Source organism: Triticum urartu, chromosome 7 (genome assembly GCF_003073215.2).
Source record: "Triticum urartu cultivar G1812 chromosome 7, Tu2.1, whole genome shotgun sequence".
NCBI lineage: Eukaryota > Viridiplantae > Streptophyta > Magnoliopsida > Poales > Poaceae > Triticum > Triticum urartu.
In genome coordinates this window covers 387,185,746-387,198,224 of record NC_053028.1, presented here as the reverse complement: position 1 = coordinate 387,198,224, position 12,479 = coordinate 387,185,746, and positions in this window count along the sequence as shown.

Sequence of the window (12,479 nt, the reverse complement as noted above, 5' to 3'; positions counted from 1 at the left end):
TGACTCAAAACGCCAACAACTTTTTCATACGGACTCCGAATTGGGTGATTCTTTTATTGTTGGAAACTAGATTTCGTGCTCTTTCCAACCCAATTGGATTCACCTTAAAATTCGTCCGGAGCGTTGAGTTACGGACGAAACAATCTGACGTTGCAACAGAATCCGAGTCAAACTACAAGCCCAAAGGTGTTGCATCACCTCCACTTGGGCCCATGAGCCTTGTACGACCTAGGGTTAGTTTTAGGCTGCCTTGGGACGTCCTCCCACCTCCTTGGCCGCCACCCCTTGCTCCTATATAAGTAGATCCATCTAGTAGCTTTTTCCTTGGGATTTGTTTAGTTAAAAGTTAGCCAACGCAACTTCGTGTACTTCGTTTGTGTCCAACGACCAAACCAAGACCGCTTTCGGATCCCCACCTTTATTAATACTTCATCTATATTCGCAATATTCAGATTGCATTATCATATTCTTGCTTGTTCTTCGATTGCGTGCAGGAATAGACCTTCGTGGTCAGGCTGATCGAGCTTCCAGCATCGTCAGTAACCTCGAGACACCTTAGCCTCTATCAGTCCCACTCTATGTCAGGACAACATTAAATTGGAGAAAGATGTTAAACTGGTTGTTGATCATCAACGATGGTTAAATCCTAAGATGAAAGAAGTGGTAATAAATGAAATACTAAAGCTTCTGGAGGCAGGTATAATTTATCCTATTGCTGATAGTCAATGGTTAAGCCCTGTCCATTGTGTCCCTAAGAAGGGAGGTATTACTGTTGTTCCTAATGATAAGAATGAATCGATTCCACAAAGAACTGTTACAGGTTATAGGATGGTAACTGATTTTCACAAATTAAATAAAGCTACTAGAAAAGATCATTACCCTCTACCTTTTATTGATCAAATGCTAGAAAGAATATCCAAGCGTACACATTTCTGCTTTCTAGATGGTTATTCTAGTTTCTCTCAAATACATGTGACAAAAAATGATCAAGAGAAAACCAATATTCACTACTGCATGATGCTGCTAATGCAACACTATGATCAGAGACCATTCAATGAAACTGTGTGCGATGCAATAATCGCAAACGATGGTGTAAAAATAGTCAAAAAGGTGCAAAATGTTTGCGATTCCGGATGCATCAAACACGGTTCAGATTTTAGTTGCGTGTGCGATGCAGGGCATACAGTTCAGTTCAATTAACTGTTTGCGATGAGGAGGACAAAAGAAACGGCCGACCAGATGAAGGTGTGTGCGATATACAGCATACGGTTCACTTGGATGAACTGTTTGTGATTAGGCAACACAAAAGAAACAGTTAGCCAGATCAATGTGTGTCGGTGTACAAAAGTAGGGGTCCCTTTTTGTACCCCTTTACTTGTGCGCGGGCAATCGTAGCCCCACGCCCATGGCCACGCTTGGCGGAGAAGAGGAAGCAAAGGCCCAAGACTACCAGAGAAACGCCAAGCTAGAAACAAAAATAGAAGGAGAGCGAGGTGACGCCCCCGGCAAGGCCGTTGCCGGGGCAACTTGCCCAACGCCCGCAGAGCTGCCACCCTTGAGCCTAAGAGTTTCGACACCCTCAAACACATTGGAACCAAAGCTCGGGAGGTGCCTTCGTGGTGGCATGCAGATCTGTGTGAAGACCAAGAACATACAAGACTAGATGAGAATCAGAAGACAAAGATCCTCGGCAAGATCCTTGTCGAGGATACCCACGAGACCCCCCGGCAAGACCCTTGCCGGGAAGGCCCACGACGCCGCGGCTAGACCCTTACCGACGACATCCGCGGGGCCACAGCCAAGCCCACACCTGCCAAGACTCCACCGTCGTTCCCACACAGCTGCCAGCCCACCAACTAGGCGAGCACCTGCGTGGCGACGTGCGGCCTCCAGGCCAACTCAGAAAGCACCTGCATGGTGGCATGCAGATCTTTGTGAACACTCTGCCACCGCACCAACTCAGAAGCCAGCCAGCCAACGTGGCACTACACGCCTCGTCAGTTCGGACGCACGTCGAAGCCAGGCGAGGCGGCGATAGCTGGGATGAGATTCCTTGCCGTCCCCGATAGAGCAAGAAGGGCACGTCGGCAGCACATTAAATGCGTTTGTCCTACGGTGCCAGGAGATAGACTCAACTACTGTACAACTTTCCACCTCCTCTGTGCCACCGTGGCAACCCCTTTTGACTATAAAAGGAGGCCCGAAGTGTACTGAGAGAGCATTCGGACTTTTTGGACCCTACATGATTTGTAGCTAGTCCAAGAACACCAGATAAACATAAACCAGCAGGAGTAGGGTATTACGCATCACTTGCGGCCCGAACCTGGATAATCGCCCCGTGTTGACCCTCAAACCCGCTTTTCCATAGCTCCGCACCCGCCAACCATAGCAAAAGGGATTCTTCATGATCCCATATGTGTCGTTTCCCGCGACATCTTTGGCACGCCAGGTAGGGGGCACAAGCTATGAAAATTCGGTTTGGAGGTCAGCACACCGACTTCATCATCACCATGTCCTCCAAGAGAAAGGGGATCACAGCGATCGGCTCGTCAGGGGCTGGCCCGTCTGCGCCAGCATGAGCAGGCGGCCGGGTGGCCACGGATGGGGCCAGAGACATGGCCCGCGAGCATCCACGACATTCTGGCGATCGGAGCCAGGCGAGCGGCTTCGTCTGAGTCCGAGATGACGAGCCACACGCCGCTGGGTCCGGGGGCGGGGCCGTGCTGCCCACGGGCGGCGCGGCAGGTTCTGCGGCACCCCAGCTGGCACCCGCGCCACGCCCTTCCCAAGCCGCGTGCACCACAGACGAAGACACCGCTGCCCCAACAAAGAAGGGCCGGCGCCGCAACAGGAAACAAAAGGGCAAGACTGTGCTTGCCGTTGAGGGATCCGATGAGCCCAGCGCTGCCAAAAAGTCCAAATCTGACGACCCCGACAAGGAGGTTGCCGGGTGTGCCGCATGTTTGGCCCTGGCGTCCGCCGGCAAGCCAGGAGGCTCCGACAAGCAGTACTACAAGATCCACCGCACCAAGGGCCATGACCTCCAGAACTGCCGATAGGATGAGCTGCTGTCAGAAAAGCAGAAGGCTGAATATGAAAAGCGAGACAAGGAGAAGGGTCAGGATGGTGCCAAGGGGTCCGGCAAGAAGCATGGCGGCTAAGGGGGTCACCGTGGCAAAGATAACCAACAAGAAAGGCCCGCCTGGGGCCGTGACAAGAAAGAGGAAGATGATGATCACGATGAGGACGATGAGTCCAGCAGCACGATTTCCAGAAGGCTACAGAGGCCATGTGCGTCAATGGTGGCGCCTCGTTGCACACCTCACATTACGAGCTGAAGCAGTGGGCGCGTGAGGTCACTGCGGTGGAGCCGTTGTTCGATGCCCAAAAGACACTGAAGTGGTCCCGTACGCCCATCATTTTTCACATCGAGGATCACCCTGACCGCACAACTGTGGTCGGGTGTTTGCTGTTGTTGTTTTCACCAACAATACGCAACCTCAAGGTGACCAAAGTGCTGGTTGAAGGTGGGGCCGGTCTTAATATGATCTCGCCCGCTGTGATCAAGAAGTTGTAGATTCTTGATGGAGATCTCGAGGAGACGGGCACGTTCCAAGGGGTCAATCCGGGAAGGAGCCAGTCGAAAGGTAAACTCACGCTGCCCGTTACGTTCAGGGGCGAGCTGAACTACAGGACGGAGAAGATCGTTTTTGATGTTGCCGAGATCCCCCTGCCGTAAAACAGGATCCTTGGTCGCCCGACGCTGGCCAAGTTCATGGCAGCATCACACTATGCCTACAACACATTGAAGATGACGGGGCCGCTGACCATCATCATTGTCCCCTCTGACAAGAAAGACGTGCTCATCCGCGCCGATCAACTCTATTGAGAGGCAGTTGCAATAACTGTCGCTAGGGCACTCACTCCTGCCGCTGAAGCCCTGGGAAGGAAGAAGGCCGAAAGGACCTCTTGCACCCACTCCGGCAAGCGCACCTCTTCGGAGTTTTGTGCTCCCGTTGAGGACGTGCCGGAGAGCTCCACCGACAAGAGCAAGAAATCCAAGGCTGCACCACGAGAAACCAAGAGGGTGTCCGTCAAGGAGGATGGCGCGGGCGGGGCTTTCACTATAAGCTCCACCCTCGACAGCAAATAGGAAAGCGCGCTCGTCGCCTTCCTGCGGGCGAATGTCAATGTATTTGCATGGCAAGCATCTGACATCCCCGGTGTTCCCAGGGAGGTCATTGAGCACCATCTTGCTGTCTGTCCTCACGCGCGACCCGTCAAGAAGAAGGTCAGGAAGCAAGCTTTGGAGCGACAAGAGTTCATCATTGAAGAGATCAGGCCTGGTAAGAGGAGTACTCCACCCCACATGGTTGGACAATCCGGTGGTGGTGCGTAAGGCGAATGGGAAGTGGAGGCTGTGTATTGATTACACAGACATCAATAAAAGCCTGTCCAAAGGATCCTTTCCCTCTGCCATGCATCGACCAGATTGTAGACTCCACTGCCGGGCATGACCTGCTGTCATTCCTCGATGCCTATTCAGGATACCACCAGACCTTCATGATGAAGGAAGACGAAGAGAAGACCGCGTTCATCATCCCATGTTGTACGTACTATTTTGTACGAATGCCTTTCAGGTTGAAGAGCGCTGGTTCAAAATTTGCTCGAGCGGTCTAGATTGGTTTTGAGCCCCAGCTACATAGAAATATGGAAGCTTATATGGATGACATAGTGCTCAAAACCAAGGACAGGGACATGCTCATGCAAGATTTAGAAGAAACATTCACAAATCTGCGCGACATCAACCTGAAGCTCAACCTAGAGAAGTGCGTGTTCGGTGTCCCCTCTGGCAAACTTCTTGGGTTTTTTGTGTCTCAACGTGAAAGCGAAGCAAATCTTGACAAGATCAAGGCGATCGAGCATATTGAGGCACCGAAACGGCTCAAAGACGTCTATAGGCTCGCCGGCTGCGTTGCTGCCCTGAGTAGGTTCATTTCCAAATCTGCTGAGCGTGCCCTCCCCTTTTTCAAAGTTTTGAAAAAGGTGGGTCCAGTAAAATGTACTCCGGAGACAGAGGCAACACTGCAAGATTTGAAGAGGTACCTCTCCTCCACGCCAATACTAGTCGCGCCTAAACCACGAGAGTCGTTGCTGCTGTACTTAGCAGCAACGAATCAAGTGGTCAGTGCTGCGCTGGTGGCACGGAGAGAACTCGAGGGAGAAGCAGCAGTTGAAGCAGAGCCGTCGGATGGTGGGCCGGGGTCCTCCCAGGCAGAGCCTGACACCGGCAAACCAGAACGCCCGGTGAGGACTGGTCCCAACGAGGCAGAGTCTGAACGGACGGGCGAAGTGGGACGGAAGAAGAAGATGGTGCAACACCCAGTATATTTTGTCAGTTCCCTCTTGCAGGGGGCTAGGTCAAGATATTCTGGAATGCAGAAGCTGCTTTTCGGCCTCCTCATGGCCTCGAGAAAGTTGCGCCACTATTTCCAAGCGCACGAGGTCACCGTCATCACCCGCCTCCCTTTGCAATGGATTTTGCACAACCCAGATGCGGCAGGGAGGATCGTGGAGTGGGCATTGGAGCTATCGAGCTTTCGCCTTAGGTTTGAAAGTACTTCAACGATCAAGAGCCGAGCTTTGGCAGAGTTCATAGCAGAGTGGACCGCTACGCCCGACGAGGAGATTCAAGAGACCACCCTTCTCGGCAAGGAGACAAGCAATGAGTGGATTATGTACTTTGACGGAGCTTTCTCAATCCAAGGTGCTGGTGCTAGCATGCTACTCATCACACCCACCGGAGAGCACCTCAAGTACGTAATGCAGATGCACTTTCCCCAGGAAAAATCAACGAACAATACGGCGGAGTACGAGGGGTTGCTTGCGGGTCTCAAGATCGCGGCAGACCTCGGAATCAAGAAGCTCATCATCAGGGGTGATTCACAGCTCGTCGTCAAGCAAGTTAACAAGGATTACCAAAGCTTGCTGATGGAGGCCTACGTGAATGAGGTCAGGAAGTTTGAAAAACGTTTCGACGGCCTACAAGTAGACCATGTTCCCCGAGCAGAGAACAGCGTTGCCGATGAACCATCGAAACGTGCTGCCGTCAAGTTGCCTGTGGAACCAGGTACCTTTGTACTTCAGTTCACTCAACCATCCATAGAGCCATCAGCGGGGCAGAACAAGCGAAGGAAGACAAGCAACGACAAGTACCTTCCCGCCGAGCTCCCAGGAGCCGCCGGCAAGGAGTTTGTCGAGTACCCCAAGCTTGTCGAGGGGCAACTACCTCCGACAGGGCCCCAGGCCCTACCGTAGAGGCAGCTGCTCCTGCGGCCGAGGATGTCCCTTTGGTCCTTACCGTTGATCCCCAGGCTCTGGCATGGGCGCATCCCATCGTCCATTTCCTCCAAACAGGAGAGCTCCCTGAGGAGCAGGAAGAAGCAGAGAAAGTAGCCCGCCGGTCCAACATGTACCAGTTTGTGGATGATACCCTGTACAGAAGGAGGCCAAACGGTGTGAGGTTGAAGTACATTCCTCAAGAGGATGGACTAGAACTGTTGGCAGAGATACATGGAGGTGTATGTGGCTCCCACGTAGGGTCAAGGGCCCTTGCCAGCAAGGCATTTCGGCAAGGTTTTTTCTGGCCCACAGCGCTCCAGGATGCAGCTGCGCTAATAACCATGTGTGAAGCGTGTCAGTTCCATTCGAAGAAGCTTCATCAACCAACTCAAGCCCTTCAAATAATCCCTCTCTCCTGGCCACTTTTGGTCTGGGGGCTCGACATACTGGGCCCTTTCCCTTGTGCTGTCAGGGGCTTTGAGTACTTTTACATCGCGATTGACAAGTTCACAAAGTGGCCCGAAGTGGAAGCAGTGAGGAAGGTGATAGCATAGTCAGCCGTCAAGTTCTTCAAGGGGCTAGTTTGCCGTTTTGGTGTGCCAAACAGGGTCACCACCGACAACGGCACACAATTCACAAGCCGCACCTTCACGCAATACATCCAGGACCTTGGTACCAAAGTTTGTTTCGCTTCAATGGCACACCCACGGAGCAACGGCCAGGCGGAGATGGTGAATGCTGAAGTACTGCGAGGCTGAGGACAAAGACTTTTGACAGGCTGCACAAGTGTGGAAGGCACTGGATTGATGAGTTGCCGACGGTTCCTCGGTCGATCAGAATGACGCCAAATCGAGCCACTGGCCAGACACCCTTTGCCCTGGTATACGGGGCAGAAGCAGTTCTCCCCATGGAACTCACATACGGGTCACCTCGATTGCTCACTTATGACGAGCTTGAGCAAGAGCAGTTGTGGCAAGATGACGCGACGCTCCTTGAGGAAGATCGTCTTTAGGCGGCTGTGCGAGCTACACGCTACCAGCAAGCCTTGCGCCGCTATCATAGCCACGAGGTTCATGCCCGATGTCTTGAGGAAGGAAACCTTATTCTTTGGCGCGTTCAGTCGGCCAAGAATTCCAACAAGATGATGCCAAAGTGGGAAGGCCCTTATCGGGTAATATGAGTCACCAGGCCTAGTGCACTTCGCCTGGAGACCGAAGATGGTATCCCAGTGAGCAACTCCTGGAACATTGAACATCTTCATAAGTTTGAACCATAAGGCGCGGTTACCAGGCCTCCCAGCTAACCACCTTTTGTACAAGCGTTGCTGACAAGGCATGTAGCCCTTTGTACAGAGCCAGGCATAGACCCTGGGCATAAATAAATGAAGCGTTGGCATGTAGCCCTAAGTTTTAGCATGCATGCTAGGTTAAGTCTTCCTCTTTGGTAGGGTTGATAGTGCTCAGCGGCATCTAACCCCTAGCATAGAGGTTGGGTGTGTGTCTTTCCGTCTTTTCCAGTCCTTTCTTTGGTTCATAGGCTGCATAGGCTTTTCTGCCAAGCCATTTAAGGGCAGGGAGACGGATTGACATCCTTGACCTCGGCAAGCCATTGCCAGGGGCTGCAGATTTGGGTATTCAACCACGGCAAGCCAATGTTGCCGGGAGCTGCGAATTTAGATAAGTCTTTTATCCCATGTTATGCATTTTCGTATGGAACTGGGACGTATGAAGCCTCGCTTATTCCTGGGCCACCATGCTCCCCCTTTCCTGTGCCCAAGAACTATTCTCTGGGCCGAAACTTGGTTGTAGTCACGGTGACAAGGGAGCAAATGAAGGGCCTAATCTTACTTCGCCCATGCCTCCGCCGAGAGCGTGAGTATGGTCGTTCTATGAAGTAAGGGGACGGCAAGGCCTGTTGCCGGGCGATAATGTTTATCTTAGGAATAACAAGGATTCATTCCTTGGCATGAGCCTCGCTCACGCACAAAGAAGCCGACAAGCACCCTTTTTCATTAATACGTTCCAAATAGGTACAGTTCGTACAGAATGTAAACATGAGCAAGGGGATTACAAGGTTTAAATCTAACGAGTGCCCATAGGCTTAAAAACTGAAAAAGATAAGTGCCCCATGATCCTCGTTCTTTCCCCTTTCCTCCCAGGTGTGGCAGGTGAAGGCAAAAAGGAGGCGACGGGAATGCGCCGATGGAGAGCTTGACGAGGAAGACCCTCGGTAGGGCACGCGTCCGAGGGAGGAGGGCGGCGTAGTCAGTCGGAGTCGGAGTCGGTGTCCTATCGCTTGATGCCCTCGGCGTCGCTGTCGTTGTCCTCCTTGTCTCTCCCTCTTGAGGAGGAGTCTTCATCATCGGAGCAGCTCTCCACACAACACCTTAGGCGAGTTCCCAAGTCCCCAAAGACCTTGACGGAGAGCAGGCCATTCTCCATTAATTTGAAGTGGATAACGAGCCCCTCCGACAAGCTGTGAGCACGAGCAAAGGTCTTCCATCCACGGCGAAGATACATAACGTGAGGGGCGGGGAAGTCGACGTCGACCCGCATGCTGCCATTCCCACAACCCCTCATGTCCAGCCTTAAAGCCTATGACGGGTCGAGCTCCATCTCCCAAGCGAACGGACTAGGGAGACGAAGACAACGGTGCACTGGCCTGTGTAGCCTGATGACGAACTCGCGGGGCTGGTCTCCGACGTGGCCCTCCATTGGGGGAGGGGCCGCTGGCGGAGGCGAGGCCGGTGTGCCGCCCAGCCCTCCTCTTCCTCGAGTGCCACGACGGCCTCGGCCTCGCCCCTCCCTCTTTCTTTCGCGGCCGGCTCCACCACCACGAGCTCTTGGGAAGGAGAGGCACGCTGTCGAGCAGAGACCCTCATCGCCGCCATCGGAGTGCCGGTGCGCCCTCTCGCCATAGCAAAAGGAAGGAAGGAGCTGAGGTGGAAGGAGACGAATGATGAAGGATTAAGGGGTGGCATCCCCCTCCCCTTCTTATAAATGGGCGGGGCTGGGGCTCGGCCGCCCCACTTAACCAACCCGGCCGCCAGGGGCACAGGGAGTCGAGACCGACACGCTGCTCCAATAAGCGACGACCCAGTTTCCCACCTTGCCATTTGAGGAACGTGCCCCCACGTCCACCGCCTACCATTTTTGACGCATGGTGGGCATGTGGCGAGCAAGCCGAAATCGAGAAGACAAGTGAAGCGACTGTTTTCCATCCAGTGATCGTGGGGCACGGGCGCCTTGAAGGCCGCGACTCGAGTCCACTTAGTAAAGGAGCCGCGCCCCTGCATTTTTTCCTTTTTATGGGGAAGGCGCGGGCCGCCTCTTTACCACGATGTGACCATGCGTGCAGCAACCGCCCCACGCTCGAGCCCCACGTCACGCATTCAACGCGAGTCATTGGGAAGCGCAACGAGCGAGAGAGTTACTGCAGTAAAAACTCCGCCACGCGTGCACCCGCACACCGTTCTGGGCCTGGCCCAATAACACCCCGCGCTTATATGTGGCCCAGGCCTGGGGGCTCCTGTCGGTGTATAAAAGTAGGGGTCCCTTTTTGTACCCCTTTACTTGTGCACGGGCAGTCGGAGCCCCACGCCCGTGGCCACGCTTGGCGGAGAAGAGGAAGCAAAGGCCCAAGACTACCAGAGCAACGCCAAGCCAGAAACACGAAGAGCAGGAGGGCGAGGTGAACCCCCTCCCCCCCCCGGCAAGGCCCTTGCCGGGGCGGCCTTCGCAGCCCTGGCAAGAACCTTGACGGGGCAACTTGCGCAACGCCAGCAAAGCTTCCACCCTTGAGCCTAAGAGTTCCGACGCCCTCAACCACATTGGAACCAAAGCTCGGGAGGCGCCTCTGTGGTGGCATGCAGATCTGTGTGAAGACCAAGAACATACAAGACTAGATGAGAATCAGAAGACGAAGATCCTCGGCAAGATCCTTGCCGAGGATACCCACGAGACCCCCGGCAAGACCCTTGCCGGGGAGGCCATGACGCCGCGCCAAGACCCGCTGGGGCCCCGGCAAGACCCTTGCCCAAGACATCCGCGGGGCCACAGTGAGGCCCACACCTGCCAAGACTCCACCGCCATTCCCACACTGCTGCCAGCCCGCCAACTAGGCGAGCACCTGCGTGGCAACGTGCGGCCTCCAGGCCAACTCAGCAAGCACCTGCGTGGTGGCATGCAGATCTTCGTGAAGACGCTGCCACCGCACCAACTCAGCGGCCAGCCAGCCAGCGTGGCACTACACGCCTCATCTGTTCGGACGCGCGTCGAAGCCAGGCGAGGCGGCGACAGCTGGGACGAGTTTCCTTGCCGTCCCCGATAAAGCAAGAAGGGCACGTTGGCAGTGCATTAAATGCATCTGTCCTACAGTGCCAGGAGATAGACTCAACTACTGTACAACTTTCCACCAGTTGTGTGCCACTGTGGCAGCCCCTTTTGACTGTAAAAGGAGGCCCGCGACGTACTGAGAGAGGATTCGGACTTTTTGGACCCCACACACTTTGTAGCTAGTCCAAGAACACCAGATAAACATAAACCAGCAGCAGTAGGGTATTACGCATCACTTGCGGCCCGAACCTGGATAATCGCCCCGTGTTGATCCCTCAAACCCGCTCTTTCCACAGCTCCGCGCCCGCCAACCGTAGCAAAAGGGATTCTTCGTGATCCCGTAGGTGTCGTTTCCCCCGACAATATGTGTGCGATATATGGCATGTGGTTCACTCCGACAAACTGTCTTCGTTGAGACAAGAGAACAGAAACGGTTCAATATACCGAGATGTGTGTGATACATGGCAAACAGGTCTGTAATTAGAAATGTGTGCGAAGACTGATAATAACATAGACGATTGCTTCTAATAAGACGTATGTGATATGCTCTGTCTACAAAACATCTATTAGCCATTGGGGGACGGGCGGTCATCCGGATACGCCATAAGGATGCAAAGAGGCATCCTATATCTACAAGGACTAGCTATTCCACCAGTAGCTCATGTAAGGGAACTCTCAAGTTAAGTGTCCTCGGGCTGGAGCAGCCATCAGATGGGTGACTGGATGGGAAGTTGTGTTGATGTTAAATTAACTGATAGGATGGGTCATATTTGTCAAATTAAATGACCGATACGACCCATCTCATGAGTTAATTTAACCTCGAGGTCCTTGTTTTTTATTTTTTAACACATGTTAAAGAAGGTCTACCGCATTACTTTTTGACAATGTGCGATATGTGGCATACAGTTGATCCATCCAACCTGTTTGTGATGGAATAAGCCGTGTGTGTTGTGGGCAAACGCTTGCTAGTATTCAACCGTTTGCAATTGATGAATTCATCACCGACGAGATCCCTAGTGTGGTTCGTGTTCATCTGATCATCATCTACTTCTTGTGCTAGTTTTCATAAACCTAGGTGGCACACGACGCACGGAGGCGACAAGCGTAGCCTGTAGCACATCCACCTTTTCCAAGCATGCCAACCCTCCAAAGCGCCACCTCCGCCATCAACCTCCCCAACAATGCGATGGACGATGCTGTGATGCGCGTCATCGCTAGGGTTGAGCAAACCTTTGGCGCATGGCGCTTGAGCGCGGCGGATCAAGATAGGCATGTCAGCACCGATAGGCTGCAGCTCGCCGAACAACATGATCGATGGTGCGCCGCGGAGCAAGCTAGGTGTGTCTACGCCGATAGGTTGCGGCTCGCCGCACGGCAAGACCGTTGGAGCACCGCAGAGCGATAGGCGCGGTGCACCGCACAACAAGAGCGGATCCATCAGCGCTTTCCTGCTATCAACACGGCATCACAGCTGGGTATACGTCCCGTTAGTACCCCCATTCCTTGCTAGGAGTGGGAAGAGGCCCTCAGCGCCGTACTTGCACCAGAGGCCGGCCGTGCCGTACTTGCACTAGATGCCCACCACGCAATTCGCATGGGTCACGTTGTTCGCCTTGTCCGCGGCCCGCTCGATGCCAACACGCTGGTCGGTAGGCTCGACTACCTCCTTGGCCCAGGTGTCCACCTGGGCACAGTAGAGGAACATGGCGGTTGCATCCTCGAGTTGGTGATCTCCGATGAAATAGCCAACTTGGAGCTCGAGATCACGCTCCAGATGTACCGCGAGCATATCGACCGCTTGGA